General features: G+C 51.9%; 2 pseudogenes across 2 annotated transcripts; one reads left to right on the top strand and one right to left on the bottom strand.

Moving 5' to 3' along the window:
* Positions 1-13170: 13170 nt before the first annotated feature.
* On the bottom strand, positions 13171-14140 carry LOC308228565 (olfactory receptor 14J1-like; annotated as a pseudogene). The gene has a single exon. The product of its transcript is annotated as an olfactory receptor 14J1-like (transcript).
* An 8494-nt stretch (positions 14141-22634) lies between these two features.
* LOC308228564 (olfactory receptor 14J1-like) lies at positions 22635-23604 on the top strand (annotated as a pseudogene). The gene has a single exon. The product of its transcript is annotated as an olfactory receptor 14J1-like (transcript).
* The last annotated feature ends 883 nt before the right edge of the window (positions 23605-24487 follow it).

Raw genomic sequence — 24487 nt, 5'->3', positions numbered from 1 at the left:
AAACTCTGCAGCTCCAAATCCACCCTGGCTCAGCGCAGCAGCCAGGAGTTCCCTGAAAAAGGAGAGGTCTGAAAAGTGGGGTCCACCCAGCACCTGCCCTGGGGTCCCCCAAAACTCTCTGGGACTTCAAATCTACTGGGGGGACCCCAACATTGCTTTGGGTTCAGCAGTGAATTCAGGGGGTCAGACGGGGTGGATCCTCCAAAAGTGGCACCCCAATAAAGGGGCACCCCAAAACAATGCTGCCCCCCCAAAGGGCCCTAGAGATACCCAAAGCAATTGTGGTGCTCCCAAAATCCTGGGGAACCCCAAATCTCCTTGAAGCAACAGACAAGCAGGCAGGACCCCCAAAGAGAAGGCCTGTAGCACCCCCAAAGTGAACTGCACCCCACCATCACCACGGGCCCTGCCAAATGAACCCATGGACCAAAAATTCTGGAGGTGCCCCACCAAACAACCCGCCCCCAACTGGGGGTTCCCCTAGAAAGCTGCTCCCCCACCAAAGCCACCCAGCCCCAAATTGCTCCTTGTTGCCCCCAAACCATACCCCATGGGGCACCCCTACTCCCCCCACTCTGGTATCAGGGAGCCGGGGAGGGCAGCCCCAGAGTTGGGGGTGCCTAATTTGGGGTCCCCCAAAAGACCACCAGCAAGAAGGTCATGTGGGGAATGAGCAGGAGCACGTGTGGCAGGGACTGAGAGCACTGGGAGGGACTGGGAGGGACTGGGAAGGACTGAGAGGGACTGGAAGCACCTGCAGCAGGTAGTGGGAGCATTGGGAGGGACTGGGAGTTGAGCACAGCTGCAAGGGGGAAGACCTGTGGCAGGGACTGGGAGCACTGGGACATTGAAACCCTGGCAGTATCTGCGGCCATAGTGGCCTATGTTGTTCTGTATTGGTGCAGACTGGTCCATACTGCTTCATACTGGTATGTGTAAATTTTCAGCCAACACCAAGTTGGGTGGGAGCATTGATCTGCTGGTTTCTACTTGGTTTCTGTCATTGCTCAGGTGGAACTTTGACATCACGTAGTGCTTCCCACACTGCTGTTGCTGCTTCCTCTGCCTCTGTGAGGGAATCTCCTCTGATTAAGACATCATCTCTAGAATGGTACATTTTCACCTTCTGAGGAAGTGAGACCTCCTCCTGTGGGTTTGTGGTGTTCATGGGACGGAGCTGAGTCCCCTTCTAGCCCCAGGGCTACAACCCCAGGATAAGGTGCCTCAACTGATGGGGCTGAATCCCTTCCTTCAGCAGGGGTAAAGGAGATCCCAGCCTGTCCTGGCCTGCCTGTCCTCTTTGATGATGGGACAAGAAACAGGCTGCCCGCTGAAGTGGTTGTTGTCACCATCCCTGGAGGTATATAAAAGACATGTTCTAAGGGACGTGGTTAATGTGTTGACTTGCCAGTGTTTGGTTAATGCTGGACTCGTTATTCTTAAGGGTGTTTTCCAACCTAAATGGTTCCATGATTCTACAAAATCTCATTGTTCAGATCAAACTCTGTCTCTCATCAGAGAAATGACACTGCAGGCAGGCAGTGTGTCTGCCAGCTGAGGGAGGGAACATCAGGGCTTGCTTCGGGCTGTTTCCCATGGTGTTCCCCTGGAACCCCAGGGAGCCCAAGGATGCTCTGGGTTAGCTGGTGCGTGGATGTGTTTCAGCAGCCATACACTGCCTGCTTTCCTCTGCAGAGGGCTCCAAGTGTAGGTCATGACAGGCCACGTCCGTCTTTGCTGGTTTGCAGTTCGTTTTTTTCCACTTGTGATGTTTCTGTCTTCAAAGACATGTCAGTTTTCATCTCCTGCTACTTACATATCCATGTACCTTGTCTGACCCACAGATTTTGTGTCAATGGTGGTCTGGCATTGTATTTGAGCTGGGGATGTCCAGCATGGAGAAGAGGAGGCTCCAGGGAGACCTTACCAAGCCCATACCTAAAGAGGGCCTACAAGAAATCTGGAGAGGGGCTTTTTCCAAGGGCCTGTAGGGACAGGACAAGGGGAATGGCATTAACCTAACAAAGGGGAGACTGAGATGAGCTCTTAGGCAGAAGGTCTTTCCTGTGAGGGTGCTGAGGCGCTGGCACAGGGTGCCCAGAGAAGCTGTGGCTGCCCCATCCCTGGCAGCGTTCAAGGCCAGGTTGGACACAGGGGCTTGGCGCAAGCTGTTCTAGTGGAAGGGGTCCCTGCCTGTGGCAGGGGTTGGAACTGGATGAGCTTTAAGGTCCCTCCCAAGCTTGTACATAAATATTTAGTGCCTCTACAACTGAAGTGTTCCAGGCAGGTCAGGTTTTGATAAAAGCTACTGGTGTGCTGAATGCACAGTGGGTTGGTGTGATTCTGAAAAGGGATTAGAGCTCAGCGAAGCTGTGACCCCTGGTGTCACAGAGAAGAGTGTGTGTTTCCTTCCTGTCACTGGTGGATTTCTTGGGAGAAAAAATCCCAGCTATTTCTGGAGTCCCCAGCTGTGCAGTTCCCAGCAGGGCACTGCAGGTACAGCTGAAAATTACCTGCCTGTTTCCTTGGTATATGGTTGAGTTGCTTTGGAGATAAATTCTATCCTACAGATCTAACCCCAAAAGGAATTGTTCCATATTTTCCGTGGTAATTGGAATGTATTTTTGTTATTAAAGGTAATATTTCATTCCCTCCTCCCCTGTGTCCTAGGAGAAAAAGCAACAAAGGTCTCTCTCAATCCATCCTTCTCACAGAGTGGTGTGGTCACCCCTTGTCTCTGTGCCTCCAAACAGAGTAGTGCTGAATTCCAGTTACAAATTGAGGGAAATGTTTGGTTGGTTTACTCAGTTATTAAGAGATTGTTAAATGTGTTTAAGTCCCATGATCTATGCGAGGGGGTTTCTGCAGTAACTTAACTTGTCCAGCTGATTTCCATGCTCTAATGTAGAGCAAAATGTTTAATAACAAACAGGATAGAATAGAAATGAGTGAAATTATGGTAGTCTGTAAAATTTGGCTTGCTTCCAGTTGCTGTTGGTGACCATCCAAACAGGGTATCCCACAGGGATGTTGTCATGGTCAGCGTGTGGGCTTGTTCGGGACAGGTTAATGGTTGGACTCGATGCTCTCAAGGGTCTTTTCAAATGCAATGATTCTGTGATTCTAAGAAAAGTTGATTTTCAGCCTTAACTCTGTCTCTCAGCAGAGAAATGACACTGCAGGAAGGCAGTGTGTCTGCCAGCTGAGGGAGGGAACATCAGTGCTTGCTTCAGGCTGTTTCACCTTTGGGTTGTTTTATTCTCCCCCCTCTCAGGAGACTGATCCCCCTGGGATGGCATCTTTGCTGCCTCTCGTCACCCTGTCACTGCCGTTTGGGACCCTGGTTGGTGGGACCCACAAGGCATGTGATGAAAATTCTCTTCCACCTAACTACTAGATCAACCAGTCTTTCAAGTATTAATAGGTCTTTTATTTATACGTGTGTCTCTATATATTTATATGTACACTGTAATGTGATGAGGTAGTGGATTTTTCCTGGAAGCTTCATCCCAGCCCTGGAACTAGGACTTTTCTTTAGGGTATCTTAGAGCTGTCTGTGAAGGAGAAGGGATATTGCAGCCCAGCAGAAATAATGGCAGAATCCCAGCCCCTCCAGCATGTCTTTGAAACCCTCCCACTGTCCCGCACACCATTAATCAGTATCTCTTGCAGGACTGGTCCAGGAACATCTGCCTCAATAGACAAGAGCAGGACTGCAGCAGAAGTAGCATGAGCGCCTGGCAGAGTTTGACTAGGACTAGTAATTGGTAGTGAGGGTGCTAGTGCTCAGTCCAAGTGTGTGGTACGTGAACGTTTGAAGGGTGTGAGATCCCTGTGTAAAACCACATTTAGGGTTCCCCAGGGTGACTGAGACACCCTTGTAATTCTCTGCTTTGTATCCCAGCCTCTGGGCACAGTGGGCACGGGCCACTTGAAGATTGTGGTGGCAGTTTGTCAAGGCAGATGGGACACAGCCGACTGCCTGAGCCAGCGTCTCCCCAGAACCTGGGCCCCGATGATTAGCAGTACTGGCTGGAGGTGAGTTCACCTCCAGATACTGAGGTGTCAGGGCAGTGGGTTCTCCATAGCTATGCTATGCTCTGCTGTTCTATGACATGCTGTGCCTTGCTATATGCTGCATGCTGTGCTCGGACCTCCCCGAGCCGGCTGGGCCGAGGCTGGACCTCCCGCGGCTACTCCCGAAGCACCCCTGGGTGCCCAGTGCCATGGGCACGATGCTGCCGCCATCACAAAGCCGTGGTGGTCGCTGTGGAGACGCCCATTGTGACGGGGCCCCCACGCTGAGCGTGGGCTATTGAAGGAGCCAGAGCCCTGCAGGAACCAGTGCAGAGGAGACCCCTCCCTCGGGAGGCTGCATCTCCCGTGCCTGCCCTGCGCATCCAGGTACGTGTTCTTTGACTTTGCAGTCCTCTTTTAGTGCTGCCTTGAAACACATGGTGGGTGCAAAGCAGGAGCCTTCTGTGTGCAGGAGGCATGTGTGTAACCCACCATCCTTCATCGGGCTTCTTGGCTCCTAAGAATAGGTAATTTCCCATCCTCTGTTTGATAACTTGGAACTTCATTATCCAAGCTCTGATACTTATGAGGCAATAGTAATGAAAGGTCCCCATCCACAGCTTCTTTGGCTGCTTTGTCAGCAACATGATTGCCAATATTCTCTGGAGTGTTATCAAACTGATGTGCCTCAAAAGCAAATTTTGACTTTCTGACAATTTCAGAAGTCTCAGTAGCACTATCAGCTCAGCTTTCTGTGCTGGTGTGTTGGGGGAGGAGGAATGTAGGGCTTTAGCCTCTATTATGTTTGGTTTAGCTCTATTATGTTATGGTCTGTAAACAGGTGTGAGTCAGCTCTCCTGCTTCTGGATCTGTTGTCAAAACCACTGCTGCTACAAACGGTTTGATACTTTCAAGTCTACGTCCTCTTGTCATTGAGGAATAGTTACCGCTTCTGCATCTCATGATGGTCCTTGTGCTTCGGCAGCCCATACTTGCAGATATACCCACTTCCTCTGTGATATCCGGCTCTGTGCCTGGTTTCTGTAACAAAAACTCTTAACTCCGCAGCTTTTTTTTTTTCATTACGAACATGGACCTGAATTTTCCTTCTTTAACCCTAATTGATGCATGTAATTTACTCAGTAAATGCCTATCCAATACTAGCACGGGGCACTCAGGCATGCAAAGAACTTGATTCTCAACATCTGTTTGCCAGTTTCTCAAATGTAAAGGAAGGCCGGGTTCCTGTCCACCTGTGGCACCAATGCCTGAAGCTGTTTGTTTGCTTAATTGCCCTTTACAAGTATTTATAACAGAATAAGTAGCTTCTGTTTCTACAAGGAATTTTACCTTCTCATTCCCCAACCTAACTGTAGCCAGGGGCTCTGCTGGGGAGGGATTCGAATCTTCCCCCGCTCCTCCTCAGTCTTCATCTAAAGGAATCATTCTCTCTTCCTGTCCTGATGGTCCACTAAATCTCCAGTGTTTCTTTTGATCTGAGGGCGTTTTCCCTTTGAGTGCAACCTGTGGAGTCTGTTCACAAACCTTTCCATGTAATCCTTGTTTCTTCTCCTCCTGGGCCAATCCCCCCTTTCCTGGTTTCTTGTGAGATAGCTACAGGCAGCAATTTTTCTCTCTTTTTTTTTCTCCTAAAGATTCCAGTTTTACTCTGGAGCTTATCTTATGCCCCCACATATACATTAACAAATTCCTGGTTGAAACCTGACACCCTATAACCAACAAAACACAATGTTGTATTATATTAATAATTATATGAATTCTATTAATAATACATATATTAATAATCAGGGATTGAAAGCCCTCCCCAGTACTATTGAACCACTTGAACCATTTCAGACAACTTGCACCAGAGCAATAGTGGTCCGATTGTGATAGGTCTCCAAGGCCACATCCATTGTTTTTACCAAATCACATTGGTCCTCCCCCTGAAGATTTTGTACCTTTTTCCTTATGTCTTTCATGGATTGACTTTTTGTTAAATGGCCTAACTCTTTCCTTCTTTCCTCTGCTTCAGGATCAATAGTAGCATATTTATGCATCACATCTTTTAATCTTCCCACGAATCCAGAAGGTGATTCATTTACATCTTGCTTTATTTCATATAGCTTAGACCAGGTCACTGCCTTGGGGATCGCATTCCTAATGCTGAATAAAATCCACCTCCGCTATTGTTTCAAAGCTTGCCTGTCCCGATTAGGGTCCCAGTTCAGATCAGGGGTAGGTACGTGAAGATTCACTGTACCTGTCGCTGTGCCTGCTGTTATTTGTTGCTGCACTGCAGTCTGAGCCTTACGAATAATCATATTCCTGTCAACACTCTGGAAAGCAAGATGCATAATTACCAGACACTTGTTTCCAACTCTTCAAATCGATAATAGTAAAGGGAATCTTCATTATGAGCAGACCATCATTACACACAGCTTGACTTAGAGGTGCAATCACAGTTTCCCCTCATTTTCCTCTAATTTGCTCTGGTGTAGGGCAAAATCCTTCAGCCCATTGCCCCCTGCCCACCTCCCCCCTTTATCTGAAGTGCCTGTGCTGGTGCTTGTGCTTGATTCTCATTGTCAGCACCTTCAGCCCCATTATTCACAGTACCCCTTCACCAGGGGGCTACCATCAATTCCAAATCCTCCTCCGCATTCCTCAAATGTTTAGTGCATAGTCGCCCTATGGTGAGGCACTTGGAGATGACAACTGCTCCTTGGAACACAAGCTGCTGGTGGAGGAGGCAAGAGCAGCTCCTCTGGTGGTTCCGATCTTGGTGCCTGGGCACGCAGCGGGGCTGCTGTGACACACTGTGACATCACCTGCCACACACTGTGACGTCACCTGCCATGCACTAGGACATCACCGCTCCCACTGCTTATATTGCATGCAGTGACTCCCCACGGCAGTCACTGTGCAGAGACGACTCTGAGAACTTCCCAAAGCAGCACGTGCAGCATCCTTGGGCAGCATCCAAGAGGAGGGACCTTCTGCACTGCCAGCACCAGCATCCCCAGGTGCATCAACCCTTCATGATGGCCCAAGGGCTCATGGGGATCTTCTATCTTCTGCCTGGGAGTCCCTGTTCCAGGGACACCCACAGTTCCTCCAGTTGCTTCAGCCCTGGCTTGTCTTAGGAACTGAAGCAGTTCTTTGGTGTGAAGGGTTTCAAGGCTGCCTGGTCAGGCAGTGGGGCTGGTGCTGGCCTCAGGGCTGAGCTCCCAATCCCCTGGTCAGGCAGCAGGGCTGGTGCTGACATCGGGGTTGAGCTCCCAGCCCCCTGGGTGCTGTTTTGGCTGGGATAGAATTAATTCTCTTTCCTGTAGCTGGTGCAGTGCTGTGTTCTGCCTATATTCTGGCAATAACGTTCGTAACACACTGATGCTTTAGTTGTTGCTCAGTAGCACTTACCCTGATCAAGGACTTTTCAGTCTCTCATGCTCTGCAGTGAGGAGGGGCACAAAAAGCCAGGAGGAAGCAGACAGGACCCCTGACCCAAACTAGCCAAAGGGGTATTCCATCCCACAGCATGTCGTGCCCAAGACAGAAACTGGGGAAGGCACCCTGAGGGGATGGGATTGGGTCAGGCTGGGTATCGCTCAGTGGGTACTGAGCAATTGCATTGGGCATCACTGCTGGTTAGCATTATCCTCTCTCCTGTCTAGTTTTATGCTCTATCCCTTTTAAACCACAACAGCTCTACAGCAGCAAAGTTTGCTGTACAGCTCTTCATAGTGATTTTAGCGATAGAAGATTTTACCTTTCCTGTTGTTACTCTGATTCTCAGTCTACAACTGAGGGTTGCTATTTTGCGGGGGGGTCTTGTCTGGGGCTGGGGCAGGGTGGGGGCTGGCCCTGGCAGTCTGCCCTATCGGGTCTGGCCGTAGGACTGCATTATTGAGTCAGTGGGATTTGTGCTCACAGTAAATAGCGCACAGTGTAGGGAACATAGGAATCTGGTTTGTTTTCTATGCGGATTGAAGTAAAAGGAAGCACTTGGCGGGATGGAGCCATCCCTTTCTTGCGAGGCTGCGGGATGAAGGATGCTGCGAGCGTGCTGTGTGCAGGGGAGCTCAGTGTGGCTGCTGCAGGGCTTGAGGTTTGTCTTTTACTGAGACTGAACCTACGGCTCTGGCAGCAGAGGGCAGAGGCTGGTCCCCCCATGGCCACTCCCGGAGCACCCCTGGGTGCCCAGTGCCATGGGCACGCTGCTGCCGCCATCACAAAGCTGTGGTGGTCGCTGCGGAGACGCCCATTGTGACGGGGCCCCCACGCTGAGCGTGGGCTATTGAAGGAGCCAGAGCCCTGCAGGAACCAGTGCAGAGGAGACCCCTCCCTTGGGAGGCTGCATCTCCCGTGCCTGCCCTGCGCATCCAGGTACGTGTTCTTTGACTTTGCCATCCTGTTTTAGTGTTGGCTTGAAACACATGGTGTGTGCGTGCTCTAAAGGGAGGAGAAGCTGTCAGGAGATGTGCTGGTGCCATCCCAGCTGTAGGAGCAGGGGATGGGTGAGGAGGAGGCGCTGGGCTTGTTCCTGTGCTTGGAGCTGAGCTCTGCCTGCAGAGGTGCTGGGGGCGAAGCAGGAGCCTTCTGTGTGCAGGAGCTGCTGGTGTCAGAGGTGCTGAGAAGGTGTCAGGGCAGGAGCAGCCCCTGGGCAGTGCAGCTGCTGGTGCTGTCCCTGGGAGCTCAGCTCAAGGGGACCTGCCTGGCTCTGGCAAGGCCCGCGCAAGCCCACTGGGCATTGCGGAAGGCAGCAGGGGTGCTGGCAGGTTCTAGTGATCCCTGTGCCAGGCATTCCACAAGTCACAGAAATTTCTAAACTGAAAAGTAGAGAAAAAAAACCCCTCAAAATAACTTTTATCTGTTGCCCTTTGCAATCTTCCTGCACTCGGAATCCTAAAATGTGCTGTGCAATCTGCAAGGCTTGACAAATCCCAAAGGTTTTAATGAGCCCCATGGTGTATTTGGGCTGAGTCCATGAACCTCAGGTGCTGAGAGGAGACTGAGGAAACCTTTCAAGAAGTCCAAGTCAGAAACAAAACCCCAAGGCCCTTCAGCATTAATGGACCCCACTGAGGGCTGTTACTGACAAAGCCTCCCCAGGGACTCGTTAAAACAAGTAACTGGAGGCTGTGACTCCTGGGAGACAAGATGCAGGTATCTGGTGGTGAGAAAACCCTTGGTTTGTTTGATGAAGCAGAAAGGCCAAGCCCTGACCACAGCCCTTGGACAAGAAGAGCCTGAAATCCTGAGAATGAAAGTTCTCCTCAAAGGCCTTGATGAAAGAGGCAACTGCCATAGCCCAGGGCAACAGAGACCTTTTGTTCTTTTGGGCCTTTCAGCCTTGTCAGAATCCTCACTCATCTCTGCTGCAGGCTGTCCTGCACTGGCCCATGCCTGCACCTCTTTCCCTTCAGGCTGTTGACACCCATCTTGCTTTCCCACCTGGCTCTCACCTGGCATTTCTGTACCTTCAGTCACATCTCTGCACCCATCGCTGTCTGCTCCTTGAAACACAAAGCCATGGGCTGAGCCTGACTCCCTCTGGGTGACCTCTTGCACCACAAATCCACCTTTGGAGAGACATTTCCCTTTCCTAACTTCTAGTCTGAACCTGCCAAGCTGCACTTTGCAGAGGTTTCCTTCTCTTCCTGCTAGCAAGAAAACTCCATCATCTCTGAAGCCACATTTCAAGTAGTTGTAGGCTGCTACTATAGTGTCAATTCAGCAGGTGGAGTGAATATCCCTCAGCAAGGCCATCTACAGGAGGCTTCTAGAGGAATGGGTGATGCCATCAGGATAGAGAACTAAGCAGCATGGGAGAGCAGTGGGAAAAGCCAATGGTCTGGATTGAGACCTTCCTGGCAAAAGCCAGAAGTAAAGGTGGTGTCCTTGGGTGCAAGGTACCCCATGTTCAGGGGACAGGGCACCTCATTTGGGACAGCTTCCTGCCTGTAGCACCCTCTCTCACTGCAGGAGGTTCCTGCATTCTCCAGGCTCAGGGATGGATCCTGCATTCCAGGCAAGTTTGGGTAGTGCAGGAGAGGCAGACAGGGAGGTCGGCTCATGGGGCATGAGGAGCAGTGTTCAGGCACCCCCAGCAGTGGGCATTCCCCATGTGCCACCCTGAGGCATGTTCCCATGAGGGAAACTTCTCAGACAGCCTCTGCTTTGTCCAGGGTCTGCAGCCACACTCCAGGAACACCTACTCCTCCTCCACCTACAGACATCAACTGCTCTCCATTGCTGGGCTCCATCCTGCTTGTAAGGATTGGTTAAAGCCCTGAACCATCACCTCGTTTCTTGCTGACTTCCCTCCACCCTCCCTCACCTCCCTGCACACTGCTCATTGCCACCAGTAACTCACTGAAGAGTTAAGAAGCTCTCAAGGCTTTCCTCAGGGGGTGACCATGTTTCTCCATTCACCATTGATGGATCCATGGAGTGCCAGGTGTGAGGTTCCTGCAGAGGCAGAGCTGCCCCTGGGCAGAGCCCTGCTACCGGGAGGGGTGTGCAGGGCAGAGCTGAGCACACAGCCCATGGGATGGGCTCTGGGAGCACTGAGAGGGAGCAGAGCTGGGCCCAGAGCAGCAGCTCCTGGCAGGGACAGCTCCAGGCAGCAGAGACATGGGCAGGGAGTGGGGGGAAAGGGCAGCCCAGGCCTGGGGAGGGTGCGTTCAGGCAGCTCTCTTGGTGCCTGGCACTGGAGGTGGCTGCTGGCCATGCTCTGCTGGGCACAGTCCTTTGCTTCTCCCCATGAGACCTCCGTGTTCTGTCCCTTTAAACCGTGCTGCCCTGCTCTCAGCACGGGACAGGTTTTTGTGGGGGTTCTTAAGAGCAATTTTTGTGTGTGAAGGCATCTTACAGGCAGTGGGAGTTTCAGCACAGGGCAGATGGGAAAGGTCTGATGGACACTGCAGCTCTCCTGCCTCTGCACTAATCTGCAAAAAGCTGAGGACTTCTCCCTATTTCAGTACTCTTCAGGTTTTCAGTCATTCAGAGAATGTTTTATAACACCCCCTCAAAAAAAACCCTCACAAACCTCAGCAGTGCTATGCCAGTAAATAAATAACACAGTCAAAGAGTCTAAGGCCTTGCTGAGCCTCTCTTGCGCAGACCAGACTCATCGGAGTCATGAGTACATGTAGAAGACTTTACAATCAATCTGGATTTCATCTGACATCCCTTGTGAACGTTAGAGCTGGACAAAGCACTGTTTCACACATAACATGACTCCCAACCAACATGAACACTGCCAGGAATGGGGCAGCCACGGATCCTCTGTGCACCCTGTGCCAGTGTCCCACCACTCTCAAATAGAAAAAAATTCCTCCAAATGTCCCAGCTAAATCTCCCTTTCTTCAGCTTAAATCTATTGCCCCTCGTCCTGTCACTGCACACCCTTCTAAAAAGCCCCTCTCCAGATTTCTCGTAGGCCCTGTTTAGCTATGGGCAGATGCTAAGATGTCTCCCTGGAACCTTCTCTTCTCCAGGCGGAACACCCCCATCTCTCTCAGCCTGCCTTCATCGGAGACGTGCTCCAGCCCTTAGAGCACAGCAGTTAATGGCTGGACTCGATGTTCTCAAGGGTCTTTTCAAATGAAATGATTCTGGGATTTCATCTGACATCCCTTGTGAACATCAGAGCTGGGCAAAGCACAGCTTCAGAGCAAACCTGACTCCCATCCAACCTGGCCTTGAACACTGCCAGGGATGGGGCAGCCACAACTTCTCTGAGCACCCTGTGCCAGCGCCTCAGCACCCTCACAGAGAAGAACTTCCTCCTAATGTCCAAGCTAAATCTGCCTTTTTTTCAGCTGAAGCCATTCCCCCTTGTCCTGTCACTGCACACACTTGCAGAAAGCCCCTCTCCAGATTTCTTGTAGGCCCTGTCTAAGTATGGGCAGATTGCTAGGATGTCTCTCTGCAGCCTTCTCCAGGCTCAGCACCCTCAGCTCTCTCAGCTGTCATCATCAGAGACGTGCTCCAGCCCTCAGAGCAACTTCAGGGCCCTTCATAAACCCATCTTTGTAGGATCATAAGAGAACAGTGTTTGGAAGGGACCCCAGAAGGTCTCAAGTCCAACCGCTCCGGAACAGGGTCACGGCTAGTGGTTCAAGGCTTGATTCAGTCTGAGTTGGAAATCCCCAAGGCCAGAGCCTGCACAGCCTCTCTGGGTGACCTGATGCAGCACTTGCCTGAGCCTATGGGAACAAGGTTTCCTTATGTCCTGGCTCAACCTCTCCTCTGTCACTCTCCCCCATTGCCTTTTGTTTTCACACCAGGCACCATTATCAGGAGCCTGGCTCTGTATTTTCCATGTCCTCCTTGCTGGTACAGGCAGCCAGTCCCCAACAGCCTTCCCTTCCCAAGATCTCAGGTCCCCATCAGCCTTCCCTTCTCCAGGCTGGACAAGCCCAGCTCCCCCAGCCTCTCCCCACAGGCACCGTGCTCCAGTCCCCACCTGTCCTGAGGGCCAATTGCTAAACCCACTCCTGCTTGCCAATAGCGTTCCTGAACTGGGGATCTGAAACCTGGATGGAGTATTCCAGAGCATCCCTTCCCTTGTTCTCCTGCCGTGCTCCTGGTCATACAGCCCGCCATGCTGCTGTCCTCCCTTGCTGCCAGGGCACACGCTGCCTCCTGTCCAGCTCCTGCCCACCCAGCCCTTTCCCATGGGCTGCTCCCAGCCAGGCAGCCCCAGCCTGTGCCATTGCAGGGAAGTCCCCTGCAGGGACCCCTGTGTCCCCTGCTCTCCTGCCCAGGACACCCTGAGAGCTCTGCAGCCCCCCCATGCCATCCCATCTCCCCACACCAGCACAACAGCCCCGGCCCTTGGGCTCCTCAAGAGCTCTTCCTGCTCCAGGCACAGAGCAGCCATCCCAGAGCTGGAGCAGCCAGAAAGCTGATTTCATTCCCCTTCATTCCTGCCATGTGAGCACATATCACAGAGAAGAAGTTGCTGCAGGATCATTTATTTCCCTTAAATACAATAAAAGAACCCCACTGACACAAAGTCTGTGGGTCACACAACATGGGTGGCTAGTTAAGCTGGAGATGAAAACTGACATTTCTATGAAGACAACATAACTACAAATTGAAACAGGAAACCAAATGTAAAGAAAGAAACTCAGACGTGGCCTATCATGACCTACACTGGCAGCCCTTTCCAGGGTAAAGCAAGCAGTACATGGCTGCTGAAACACATCCAGTCAGCAGCTTCCTCACAGCATCCTTGAGCTCCTGGTTCCTCAGGCTGTAGATGAGGGGGTTCACTGCTGGAGGCACCACCGAGTACAGCACTGACACCACCAGATTCAAGGATGGGGAGGAGATGGAGAGGGGCTTCAAATAGCCAAAGGTAGCAGTGCTGACAAAGAGGAAGAGCACGGCCAGGTGAGGGAGGCACGTGGAAAAGGCTTTGTGGCGTCCCTGCTCAGAGGGGATCCTCAGCACAGCCCTGAAGATCTGCACATAGGACCCCACAATGAACACAAAACAGCCAAGTGCCAAACAGAAACCAAGCACATGAAGCCCAACTCCCCTGAGGTAGGAATGTGAGCAGGAGAGCTTGAGGATCTGGGGGATTTCACAGAAGAACTGCTCCACAGCATTGCCTCGGCAGAGGGGGAGTGAAAATGTATTGGCTGTGTGCAGCAGAGCAGTGAGAAACCCAGCGCCCCAGGCAGCTGCTGCCATGTGGACACAAGCTCTGCTGCCCAGGAGGCTCCCGTAGTGCAGGGGCTTGCAGATGGCCACGTAGCGGTCGTAGGACATGACAGTGAGGAGGGAAAACTCGGCTGACATGAAAAAGAGAAAGAAAAAGGCCTGTGCAGCACAACCTGTGTAGGAGACGGCCCTGGTGTCCCACAGGGAATTGGCCATGGATTTGGGGACAGTGGTGGAGATGCAGCCCAGGTCCAGCAGAGAGAGGTTAAGGAGGAAGAAGTACATGGGGGTGTGGAGGTGCTGCTGTGCTGGTGATGATGAGGCCGTTGCCCAGGAGCGCAGCCAGGAAGATGCCCAGGAAGAGCCAGAAGTGCCAGAGCTGCAGCTCCCGCGTGTCTGCGAATGGCAGGAGGAGGAAGTGGGTGATGGAGCTGCCGTTGGACATCTGCTGCCTCTGGGCATGGGGCACTGTCAGAGGAGAAAAAGACAGTGACAGGTTAGGACACGAGGGATGTCAGATACAGAAGTTCAATTTACACACTCACGACTCTGGACGCTTTCGGTCTGCATAGGAGAGGCTCAGTGTGACTTCGTCATGATTGTGTCTGAGGTTGGTTTTTTTGTTTGTTTTCCCAGTGTCACATCTGAAGACTGACTCTATTAGGGATAAAATTCCTAATTAAGTTTTTGAAGGCAACTGTGAAGAGTCTGAGCATGGGAGAGACAAAAGGGCTCAGCTGTCTGTGGGGAAGTCATTGCTAGGCCACTCTCCATCATCTTTACCAAGTCTTGGGAAACAGGAGAGGTGCCTGAGGACTGGAGGAAAGCAAATGTCACTCCAGTCTTCAAAAAGCGCAAGAAGGAGGACCTGGGTAACTATAGACCGGTTAGCCTCACCTCCATCCCTGGGAAAGTGATGGAACACCTTATCCTTGATGCCATCTTAAGGCATGTCAAGGATAAGAAGGTTACGAGGGGCAGTCAACATGGCTTTACCAAGGGGAAGTCATGCTTGACCAACCTCATAGCCTTTTATGAGGAAATAACATTGTGGATGGATGATGGCAGAGCGGTGGATGTGGTCTACCTTGACTTCAGCAAAGCATTTGACACAGTCTCCCACAGCATCCTCATAGCTAAATTGAGGAAGTGTGGTCTGGATGATCAGGTAGTGAGGTGGACTGCAAACTGGCTGAAGGACAGAAGCCAGAGAGTTGTAGTCTATGGGGCGGAGTCTAGTTGGAGGCCTGTATCTAGTGGAGTGCCTCAAGGGTCAGTATTGGGACCAGTATTATTTAATATATTCATCAATGATTTAGATAAGGGAATTGAGTGTACTGTCAGCAAGTTTGCTGATGACACTAAGCTGGGAGGAGTGGCTGACACGCCAGAAGGCTGTGCTGCCATCCAGCGAGCTCTGTACAGGCTGGAGAGTTGGGCAGGGAGAAACTTGATGAAATATAACAAGGGAAAGTGTAGAGTCCTGCATCTGGACAGGGACCTGCTGGAGAGAGTCCAGCGCAGGGCAACTAAGATGATTAAGGGAGTGGAGCATCTCCCTTATGAGGAAAGGCTGAGGGAGCTGGGTCTCTATAGTTTGGAGAAGAGGACACTGAGGGGTGACCTTATTAGTGTATATAAATATATGAAGGGGGAGTGTCACGAGGATGGAGCCAGGCTCTTCTCAGTGGCAAACAATGATAGGACAAGGGGTAATGGGTACAAACTGGAACACAAGAGGTTCCACTTAAACTTGAGAAGAAACTTCTTCTCAGTGAGGGTGACGGAACACTGGAACAGGCTGCCCAGGGAGGTTGTGGAGTCTCCTTCTCTGGAGACATTCAAAACCCGCCTGGACACATTCCTGTGTAACCTTATCTAGATGTTCCTGCTCCGGCAGGGGGATTGGACTAGATGATCTTTTGAGGTCCCTTCCAATCTCTAACATACTGTGATACTGTGACAGCACTGGGCATCCATGGCTGCACACCCACATTCACAGCCTGCAGCCAGCCCCGGGAAAAGGGACCTGCCTTGTCCTGTCCCTCGCATGGTGCAGAGAGAAGCCCTGCTCTGCAGCACATCCTCCTCCTTATCTACACAGAGAAACCAAGAGAGTCCTCCTGACAGATCCCATGGCCTGTCCGAGGCAGCAGCTTGAGGAGATCCCTCCAGGAACTGCGGCTGCATTGCCCTGCACCCAGAGCCTTACCATGCACAGGGCTGGGAAGGTTTCTCCTGCAGGGAGCTCTCAGCATCCTCCACTGCCAAGTGCCTTTAAGCTCTCTGAGGCTCGCAGGTCTCCCCTTGGTCCCAGCTCATCAGGAGAGGCCCAGCCGAGGTGGCTCTGCCTCTGCCCCACTGGGCTCCCTCCAGGGCTCCCCCCAGGTCTCCCTGGGGCTCCAGAGGAACCCCATGGTTAAGAGCATGAAGCATGTACTGATGTTCCCTCCCTCAGCTGAGAGACACACTGCCTTCCTGCAGCGTCATTTCTCTGCTGAGAGATGGAATTTGGTGTAAACAAAGTTTATCAGAATTACAGAATCGTTTAGATTCAAAAAGACCCTTAGGATCAACTCTAGCTATCAACCAAAAACTGTCAAGTCCACCTCTGATCCATGTCAACAAGTGCCACATCTCCATGTCTTTTAAAGGCCTCCAGGAATGGTGACACAACCACTTCTGTGGGCAGCCTGTTTCTTGTCCCATCATTAGGACAGCCAGGCAAGGACAGGCTGGAATCTCCTTTACCCTTGCTGATGGAGTGGATTCACCCTGGTTAGTTGAGGCATCTCCTCCTAACTGGAAGGGGACTCAGCTCCCTCCCATGAACACCACAAACCCACAGGAGGTAGGATTCCTCCTGCCTCTGGTCAGGTCTTCCTTGAAAAGGCACCTACATGAGGGAGCTTTGTCTCAGCATTAACATTGACGGGGGCCAGGAGTGACGTGTCTGGGTGCAAATCTCTGGTGACATTTGGCAGTACAGGGCTGGTCAAAGTTACGTGCAAGTTATAGAGACAGGCCAAAGATACGTGCAGGCTGATATAGAGACAAGACAATGTTGTTGGGAATATTCTTGTAAGTGCTCAGAGGCATCAGGCATCAGTTGCTATCAGTGATGCCAGGTCTGTCCTTTCTGCCACCCTTTAGCTGCAGGCATTGAGTGAACACAAAGTACATCACTGCAGGGTCTTTACTCACTCCCTTGATGATTCAGCTAAGGAACAGCCCAAGCATTTTAACTGTGTGCTTGGCTACATCTGGCTTTCAGAGACAGCATCCTTTATGCACAGCGATGGGTCATAGCAAATCTCAGACAAGCTCAAACAGGAATTGAAGAGCACCAGGATGAGATGCTCCTACTTCAGGAACAGTTAAAGAAGAAACAAGGTAACGCAGGACCACCACTAAATAAAGCAAGAGTACATGCAGGTAGATCTCAGATAGCCTATCTCCTCATTGCCTCAGTTACCACCAGCAAGATCTCTCAGGACTTTGTGCTTTGAGAAGGGACCCTGGATGGGAAAGGGAAACAACCAGCACTGGATGGGGATCAAGTCAGGGGTTAGGGTCTTTGCAGACTACAGCCTTACCAGTTCATGAGACCAAAGGGGCAGCATCCAAGGTGCTGAGAGAATGTTTTTCACCAGGACCTGCTGGTCTGTTGCTGTCCCAGGAGAAAATGCACTGGACTCTGTGAGGCATCATTTAAAATGCAGTTCCCTAGATCTAGCTCTGTAAGGAGAGAATTGTACAGGTAGTCTCATGTCCCTTTGATGGCTGGAACCCCAAGAGATGTAGCATGGAGACAAGAAGGATGAGGAGGGTGGATGCCCCCTGCATGAAGGGGAAACCTGGATTTCTGGAGGTCCTCTGTGTGACACGGAACAGGTTGGGTTGGCTTTTGTGACTGAGGATCAGAGGAGTCGGTAAGAGCGACATTGTGCTCACAGTTACAAACTACTTGCTCAGGGAGGGGAAACAGAAAAGGTCTTTTGCCAGCAGCTAAGGAAGTCTCCAGGCTAATGAGCTGGTACCTTGCAGGTAATTGCCCTGGCAGTCCCTGGCCATGCAAAGCAACAGGGTGCAACAGTGTGGAGGGTCTTGGCACAACCGGTTAACACAGGTGCAGGGCGGGCCAAGAGGGGTGATGCACCCCTGGAAAAGCTGGTCAGGATGTGATCATCAGTGTCAGCCTTGGCTGCCATGAGCATGCAATAGTGGGGACTCAGATGCTAAAGGGCATGAGGAAGGCCAGCAGCAGAGAACAGACTCTGGACTTACTTGGGGACAATTCCAGGAGTTTCCGTGGGAAGCGGCTCTGATGGTGAAGGAGCATGAGCAAGTCTGATAAGGATCCCTGAGGCTGGAATACCTGGAGGGCTTCCAAGGTCCACCATGGCTTTTGCCACCTTTCTGAATGCCGGTCAGGCTCCTGAGGGCTTTAGCACAGTTCCAGAGCACCTGCGCATTCTGGAATGCCCGGTGTTATTCCACAGCCTTGCCAGAGCCTGCTGAGGCCTCTGCCTCCATCTAGAATGCTTGAGGAGATTCTGCAGGGTTGGTGCAGACTGCCAGGGCCCTGCCATGTTCTGCAATGTTGGGTGTCCTTCCAAGCATGCTGGTGGAAGCACTTCCATGGGCATTGCTGAAACCCTCCAGTTTCCCAGCAGGGCCTTCGCCGCCTTCCAGCAGCCCCGATGTGCTGCCGCGGTGCTGTGGTTTAAGCCCAGTCACTAATTCAGAACCACGTAGTCGCTCGCTCACTCCTCCCCCTTCCTCCCCCCCACTCCTGGAGGGATGGGAAGGAGAATCGAAAAAATGTAACTCCCACAGGCTGAGATAAGAACAGTCCAGTAACTAAGGAATAACACAAACCACCGCCGCTACCACCAGTAATAATAATAGAATCATAGAATCGTACAGTCATAGAATAGTTAGGGTTAGAAAGGATCATCTAGTTCCAACCACCCTGCCATGGGCATTGACACCTCCCACTAAACCATGCAACCCAAGGCGTTGTCCAACCTGGCCTTCAACACTGCCAAGGATGGAGCACTCACAACCTCCCTGGGCGACCCATTCCAGTGCCTCACCACCCTCTGAGTAAAGAACTTCTTCCTTAGATCCAATCTAAATTTCTCTGTTTAAGTTTTAACCCATTCCCCTTATCCTATCACTACAGTCCCTAATGAATAGTCCATCCCCAGCATCCTTATAGCCCCCTTCAGATACTGGAAAGCTGCTGTGAGGTCTCCACGCAGCCTTCTCTTCTCCAGGCTGAACAGCCCCAACTTTCTCAGCCTATCTTCATACGGGAGGTCCTCCAGTCCCCTGATCATCCTTGTGGCCTCCTCTGGACTTGTTCCAATAGTTCCATGTCCTTTTTATGCTGAGGACACCAGAACTGCACACGATACTGCAAGTGAGGTCTCACGAGAGCAGAGGAGAGGGGCAGGATCACCTCCTTCGACCTGTTGGTCACACACTTTTTGATGCAGCCCAGGATACGCTTGGCTTTCTGGGCTGCGAGCTCAAGCTGAAGCTGGCTCATGTTCATTTTCTCATCGACCAACACCCCCAAGTCTTTCTCCACAGAGCTGCTCTGAATCTCTTCTCAACCTGTAGCCGTGCCTGGGAATGCTCCAACCCAGGTGTAGGACCTTGCACTTGGCATGGTTAAACTTCAGAAGGTTGGCATCAGCCCACCTCACAAGCGTGTCAAGGTCCCTCTGGATGGCATTCCTTCCCTCCAGCGTATCAACCGAACCACACAGCTTGGTGTCATCGGCAAACTTGCTGAGGGCGCACTCAATCCCACTGTTCATGTCACCGACAAAGATGTTGAACAAGACCGGTCCCAACACCGATCCCTGAGGGACACCACTTGTTACCGGTCTCCAGCCAGACATCGAGCCATTGAAGGCATCTCTTTGCTTGCGGCCATCCAGCCAGTTCTTTATCCACTGAGTGGTCCACCCATCAAATTGATGTCTCTCCAATTTAGAGACAAGGATGTCGTGTGGGACAGTGTCAAACGCTTTGCACAAGTCCAGGTAGATGACATCAACTGCTCTGCCCCTGTCCGTCAGTTTTGTAGCCCCACCATAGAAGGCAACCAAATTGGTCAGGCAGGATGTCCCCTTAGTGAAGCCATGCTGGTTGTCACCAACCACCTTGTTGTTTTTCATGTGCCTTAGCATGCCTTCCAGGAGAATCTGCTCCAAGATTTTGGCAGGCGCAGAGGTGAGACTGACTGGTCTGTAATTCCCCGGCTCATCCATTTTCCCCTTCTTGAAAATGGGGGTTATATTTCCCTTTCTCCAGTCGTCAGGAACTTCACCTGACTGCCATGATTTTTCAAATATGATGGCCAGTGTCTTAGCAACTTCATTTGCCAGCTCCTTCAGGACGCGCAGATGGATGTCAGGTCCCATGGACTTGTGTACGTTTAGGTTTTTAAGATGGTCTTGAACCAGATCCTCTCCTACAGTGGGCCTAGGGTCTTTATTCTCACAGTCCCTGCGTCTGCCTTCCAAGACTTAGGTGGTGGGGTCAGAGCCTTTGCCAGTGAAGACCGAGACAAAGAAGTCATTAAGAACCTCAGCCTTCCCCAAATCCATGGTAGCCAGTTCTCCCGATATCTTCTGGAGGGGACCTACATTGTCCCTAGTCTGTCTTTTATTCGCTACGTACCTATAGAATCCCTTCCTGGACTTAATGTTCTTAAGGGTCTTTTCCAATCTAAATGGTTCCATGATTCTACAAAATCTTATTGTTCAGACCAAACTCTGTCTCATCAGAGAAATGACACTGCAGGCAGGCAGTGTGTCTGCCAGCTGAGGGAGGAAACATCAGGGCTTGCTTCAGGCTTTTTCCCATGGGGTTCGCCTGGAGCACCAGGGAGCCCTGTAGAGAGCCCAGCAGGGCAGAGGCAGAGCCACCTTGGGCTGGGCCTCTGCTGCTGAGCTGGGCCGGGCTCCTGGGACGCAGATAGATGCTGGCAAGCGGGCAGTGATGCAGAGAGACAGCTCTGGCCAGGAGCAGGGTTGGGGCACTGCCTGCAGGCACCCAGAGGAGACCTGTGAGCCTCGGAGAGCTTAAAGGCACTTGGCAGTGGAGGATGCTGAGAGCTCCCTGCAGGAGAATCCTTCCCAGCCCTGTGCATGGTAAGGCTCTGGGTGCAGGGCAATGCAGCCGCAGTTCCTGGAGGGATCTCCTCAAGCTGCTGCCTCGGACAGGCCATGGGATCTGTCAGGAGGACTCTCTTGGTTTCTCTGTGTAGATAAGGAGGAGGATGTGCTGCAGAGCAGGGCTTCTCTCTGCACCATGCGAGGGACAGGACAAGGCAGGTCCCTTTTCCCGGGGCTGGCTGCAGGCTGTGAATGTGGGTGTGCAGCCATGGATGCCCAGTGCTGTCACAGTATCACAGTATGTTAGAGATTGGAAGGGACCTCAAAAGATCATCTAGTCCAATCCCCCTGCCGGAGCAGGAACATCTAGATAAGGTTACACAGGAATGTGTCCAGGCGGGTTTTGAATGTCTCCAGAGAAGGAGACTCCACAACCTCCCTGGGCAGCCTGTTCCAGTGTTCCGTCACCCTCACTGAGAAGAAGTTTCTTCTCAAGTTTAAGTGGAACCTCTTGTGTTCCAGTTTGTACCCATTACCCCTTGTCCTATCATTGTTTGCCACTGAGAAGAGCCTGGCTCCATCCTCGTGACACTCCCCCTTCATATATTTATATACACTAATAAGGTCACCCCTCAGTGTCCTCTTCTCCAAACTATAGAGACCCAGCTCCCTCAGCCTTTCCTCATAAGGGAGATGCTCCACTCCCTTAATCATCTTAGTTGCCCTGCGCTGGACTCTCTCCAGCAGGTCCCTGTCCAGATGCAGGACTCTACACTTTCCCTTGTTATATTTCATCAAGTTTCTCCCTGCCCAACTCTCCAGCCTGTACAGAGCTCGCTGGATGGCAGCACAGCCTTCTGGCGTGTCAGCCACTCCTCCCAGCTTAGTGTCATCAGCAAACTTGCTGACAGTACACTCAATTCCCTTATCTAAATCATTGATGAATATATTAAATAATACTGGTCCCAATACTGACCCTTGAGGCACTCCACTAGATACAGGCCTCCAACTAGACTCCGCCCCATAGACTACAACTCTCTGGCTTCTGTCCTTCAGCCAGTTTGCAGTCCACCTCACTACCTGATCATCCAGACCACACTTCCTCAATTTAGCTATGAGGATGCTGTGGGAGACTGTGTCAAATGCTTTGCTGAAGTCAAGGTAGACCACATCCACCGCTCTGCCATCATCCATCCACAATGTTATTTCCTCATAAAAGGCTATGAGGTTGGTCAAGCATGACTTCCCCTTGGTAAAGCCATGTTGACTGCCCCTCGTAACCTTCTTATCCTTGACATGCCTTAAGATGGCATCAAGGATAAGGTGTTCCATCACTTTCCCAGGGATGGAGGTGAGGCTAACCGGTCTATAGTTACCCAGGTCCTCCTTCTTGCGCTTTTTGAAGACTGGAGTGACATTTGCTTTCCTCCAGTCCTCAGGCACCTCTCCTGTTTCCCAAGACTTGGTAAAGATGATGGAGAGTGGCCTAGCAATGACTTCCCCACAGACAGCTGAGCCCTTTTGTCTCTCCCATGCTCAGACTCTTCACAGTTGCCTTCAAAAACTTAATTAGGAATTTTATCCCTAATAGAGTCAGTCTTCAGATGTGACACTGGGAAAACAAACAAAAAAACCAACCTCAGACACAATCATGACGAAGTCACACTGAGCCTCTCCTATGCAGACCGAAAGCGTCCAGAGTCGTGAGTGTGTAAATTGAACTTCTGTATCTGACATCCCTCGTGTCCTAACCTGTCACTGTCTTTTTCTCCTCTGACAGTGCCCCATGCCCAGAGGCAGCAGATGTCCAACGGCAGCTCCATCACCCACTTCCTCCTCCTGCCATTCGCAGACACGCGGGAGCTGCAGCTCTGGCACTTCTGGCTCTTCCTGGGCATCTTCCTGGCTGCGCTCCTGGGCAACGGCCTCATCATCACCAGCACAGCAGCACCTCCACACCCCCATGTACTTCTTCCTCCTTAACCTCTCTCTGCTGGACCTGGGCTGCATCTCCACCACTGTCCCCAAATCCATGGCCAATTCCCTGTGGGACACCAGGGCCGTCTCCTACACAGGTTGTGCTGCACAGGCCTTTTTCTTTCTCTTTTTCATGTCAGCCGAGTTTTCCCTCCTCACTGTCATGTCCTACGACCGCTACGTGGCCATCTGCAAGCCCCTGCACTACGGGAGCCTCCTGGGCAGCAGAGCTTGTGTCCACATGGCAGCAGCTGCCTGGGGCGCTGGGTTTCTCACTGCTCTGCTGCACACAGCCAATACATTTTCACTCCCCCTCTGCCGAGGCAATGCTGTGGAGCAGTTCTTCTGTGAAATCCCCCAGATCCTCAAGCTCTCCTGCTCACATTCCTACCTCAGGGGAGTTGGGCTTCATGTGCTTGGTTTCTGTTTGGCACTTGGCTGTTTTGTGTTCATTGTGGGGTCCTATGTGCAGATCTTCAGGGCTGTGCTGAGGATCCCCTCTGAGCAGGGACGCCACAAAGCCTTTTCCACGTGCCTCCCTCACCTGGCCGTGCTCTTCCTCTTTGTCAGCACTGCTACCTTTGGCTATTTGAAGCCCCTCTCCATCTCCTCCCCATCCTTGAATCTGGTGGTGTCAGTGCTGTACTCGGTGGTGCCTCCAGCAGTGAACCCCCTCATCTACAGCCTGAGGAACCAGGAGCTCAAGGATGCTGTGAGGAAGCTGCTGACTGGATGTGTTTCAGCAGCCATGTACTGCTTGCTTTACCCTGGAAAGGGCTGCCAGTGTAGGTCATGATAGGCCACGTCTGAGTTTCTTTCTTTACATTTGGTTTCCTGTTTCAATTTGTAGTTATGTTGTCTTCATAGAAATGTCAGTTTTCATCTCCAGCTTAACTAGCCACCCATGTTGTGTGACCCACAGACTTTGTGTCAGTGGGGTTCTTTTATTGTATTTAAGGGAAATAAATGATCCTGCAGCAACTTCTTCTCTGTGATATGTGCTCACATGGCAGGAATGAAGGGGAATGAAATCAGCTTTCTGGCTGCTCCAGCTCTGGGATGGCTGCTCTGTGCCTGGAGCAGGAAGAGCTCTTGAGGAGCCCAAGGGCCAGGGCTGTTGTGCTGGTGTGGGGAGATGGGATGGCATGGGGGGGCTGCAGAGCTCTCAGGGTGTCCTGGGCAGGAGAGCAGGGGACACAGGGGTCCCTGCAGGGGACTTCCCTGCAATGGCACAGGCTGGGGCTGCCTGGCTGGGAGCAGCCCATGGGAAAGGGCTGGGTGGGCAGGAGCTGGACAGGAGGCAGCGTGTGCCCTGGCAGCAAGGGAGGACAGCAGCATGGCGGGCTGTATGACCAGGAGCACGGCAGGAGAACAAGGGAAGGGATGCTCTGGAATACTCCATCCAGGTTTCAGATCCCCAGTTCAGGAACGCTATTGGCAAGCAGGAGTGGGTTTAGCAATTGGCCCTCAGGACAGGTGGGGACTGGAGCACGGTGCCTGTGGGGAGAGGCTGGGGGAGCTGGGCTTGTCCAGCCTGGAGAAGGGAAGGCTGATGGGGACCTGAGATCTTGGGAAGGGAAGGCTGTTGGGGACTGGCTGCCTGTACCAGCAAGGAGGACATGGAAAATACAGAGCCAGGCTCCTGATAATGGTGCCTGGTGTGAAAACAAAAGGCAATG

Source organism: Psittacula echo (assembly GCF_963264785.1).
Source record: "Psittacula echo genome assembly, chromosome: 19".
NCBI classification, from domain to species: Eukaryota; Metazoa; Chordata; class Aves; order Psittaciformes; family Psittacidae; genus Psittacula; species Psittacula echo.
The sequence above is the reverse complement of the archived record's forward strand: the minus strand, read 5'-3'. Positions and strand labels throughout refer to the sequence as shown.